This window comes from Palaemon carinicauda, chromosome 37 (genome assembly GCF_036898095.1).
Source record: "Palaemon carinicauda isolate YSFRI2023 chromosome 37, ASM3689809v2, whole genome shotgun sequence".
In the NCBI taxonomy this organism is placed as follows: domain Eukaryota; kingdom Metazoa; phylum Arthropoda; class Malacostraca; order Decapoda; family Palaemonidae; genus Palaemon; species Palaemon carinicauda.
In genome coordinates this window covers 46,378,505-46,381,326 of record NC_090761.1, presented here as the reverse complement: position 1 = coordinate 46,381,326, position 2,822 = coordinate 46,378,505, and the positions used below count along the sequence as shown (strand labels likewise).

Here is a 2,822-nt window from a genome sequence, read left to right as displayed (position 1 = left end):
CAAGAAAGCAACATCCTTCTCTGAATTCTCTTGAGAAAGCCTTTTACCAGACCTAGAAAAGGAGTCCCACGAGAAAAAGTCTGTCAGTCAGCATGCACAGCGGCTGAACCATGACGAAGACAGCAACTTAGCAATGCCAAAGGAGGAGGAGAGTCCGAGGCCCAAAACATATGTAGATATCGCTTTATCAATTCAACTTACAAGCCACTTAACTAGTAATTAATATTGCTGGTAAAATCTGCATCAAGCCTTGCATACGTAGACCCGACAGCCTCTAAAACGCGACTCGGCTGATTTGAGTATTCCCCGCATGCAAAGGTTTGAATATTCATAATACAATGTACCGAGATACAAATGAATATTAAGCAACGTCCCGGTTAACAACGCCTCTCAGAACCAATAAATATGTTCGATAAAGAGGACGGAGTTTGAAAACATTAAGGCTTTTCGTAGATTAATTTCCATAATTCATTCCTCAAAACAAGTGGGAAAGAAGCATCTAGATAGCCATAAAGTAGGATCATAAACACACGACACTTAAAATTGGGAGAAAGTACATAGCACGAAAAATGACTTCTCAAAGCAAGTGTTTATTGTCCTCTTAGGTACTTTTCAGGATCTGGAATAGGAAAAAACGACATATATGACTTAAGAGGGGAAAGAGGTGTGGGAGGCAGGAGGGAATCCAAATGCAGATGCTAGATAAACTGGCCTTCCATCCTAAGAATTCGATCTGATAAAGGCTAAGTAATGTGTATTTACATAAAGGCAGAAGGATCCACAGATGAAGGTATTGACAGCTATATTGCGTACTACTGCTAAATATACTGCTCTCTAATCATTGCGATAGATCCGATGACAAGGAATATAAATACATTCAAAGGCTATGTACTGTATATAGAACAATGTGCCAAAATTTGTCGTTATTTACTCAAAGTAACTAACTAAGTATTAAAAAATTGAGGCTACAGGGGGAAATTCATAACCATTATCGAAATCTGATTATAAAGATTACGAGAACACAAAAATAATCTAACTTAGAATCGACAAAATGGTTTCTTTTTTTCCTAATAATCATTATAATTTTTTACCGAATCCTATAACATCAAGTTAAAACATTCACCGTTTCGTCCACATTCTTACATCTGTTCCATAAAGAGTGAGAAAAAACTTGTAAAGAAAAAGTGGAAAAAGTAAAAAAAAAACTTTATGGGATTACGGAGAATTTGCCGCAACAAAATGAAAAAGGGAATGAGACAGCAATTCAATCCAGTAAGCATCCAACGTGCTTGGCATATTAGAAAGAATAAAAAAAAATGAAAAAAAAAAGAAACCAAAGAAAAACCGAAGACCTGTTCGAGAAGACCAATGACCAGTAACCCAGAAGGACGTCGATAGCCAGCAGGCCATTTTCGACCTTCCGGAGACACAAACTATCGGCACCGACGTTAAGTGTCCGAAGTTAATCCTGGACTCGCGTCAAGTATCCCCCAGCGACGGTGTTTATGCGTCCGCTGGGGACGGCCGACCCCCGACTCGACATTGTCCACCTCCTCCTCTCACTTCCAGCACCAGCATTGTTCCAGTACTCTCGGCCTCACTTGCTCCAGAATGTCTATCTAAACGACGACCCTCCCAAAAACTTCTACGGGTCGTCATCTACTTGGTCCTCTTTAACGCTTATTCGTTGCGACGCTTACTCACAAATTTACTTTTTTTTTTCTTACGGTTTCATGAATTTACATTCATTAATTGTATGGACTTTTGCACACTAGCGTTATTTAACATTAAAGAATAATTATTTTAGACACTAAAATAGCAATTATAGAAATTAATGCCCAATAAAAACAAATGCTCTATGGAGAGACATTGTAATATAATCGAAGATAACATTAAGTAACCACACAGAAAACTAAAGTTCATGTTGCGAGGATAGCCAGTAAATTTGAGAATATCATTATCTAATGACTTGGATCTAGAAAGGACCAAAACTAAATATGAAAATCGTGAAGAAATATTCTGCCCATCAGGTGGTGGGAGATTAAAATTTACCTGGAAACAGATAGCCTCATCGTTTCGACTTTTTTTTTTTTATTATTAAAAATAACAATCAGACTTGTTGGAAATCAATGATTAATAAAAAAAGTTCCCATGTTGAAATCTATCCAACGGCAATTCTACAATACATGATGACTAACAAACTTTATCGTTCGTTTTTGATAAGTTTATTTTACATGCCAAACAATTAAGGAAAATTTCACAGCATTCAATCGATTATCTAAGAATTATTTTTTCAATTATTTTGTACAATGTCTTCACGGTACCATAAACCCTCGTTAAAAATTGGGTACAATTAATATACTTCCTCTTAAAAATTAACACATTTCCTAGGAAACTAAAATTCTTTGATAACTACTAATTACTTAACGATTAACGGGCGATAACATCTAGTCTAAAAAATAGTTTCGTCCACTTAATTGAAAACGGTCTATTAATAAGAGTATGATCACAGTCCTGAAACCAGTGGTCTTCAACAAGCATATCAAAATTCAAACCAATTATTAAATTTCAAATAAAATACAATTCACACCCACGCCCTGCACACCAAATGTAACTGGTAATAACGCAACTACTTGCAAAACTTAGATGACATAACACGGTCATGATTTTTCCAGAGAATTCACATCCAGTGTCCTTCATGAAATGCTAATACATTTATAGAAAATTTCGTACTAAACCCGTCTACATTAAATGGGAATGAATTCTAATGAATATAAACGCTAATATATAGTTCCCCTTATACCGCATTTGAATGTTACAAA

The 2,822-nt window shown here is 35.9% G+C and overlaps 1 long non-coding RNA gene across 1 annotated transcript in view; it reads right to left on the bottom strand.

Moving 5' to 3' along the window:
* Positions 1–1,699, bottom strand: part of LOC137629616 (uncharacterized) — a 17,252-nt gene extending 15,553 nt beyond the window's left edge. Inside the window, exon 1 of the long non-coding RNA XR_011041556.1 lies at positions 1,353–1,699. This is a non-coding gene — a long non-coding RNA (uncharacterized lncRNA). The remainder of the gene's footprint in view (positions 1–1,352) is intronic.
* Between the last annotated feature and the right edge of the window lie 1,123 nt (positions 1,700–2,822).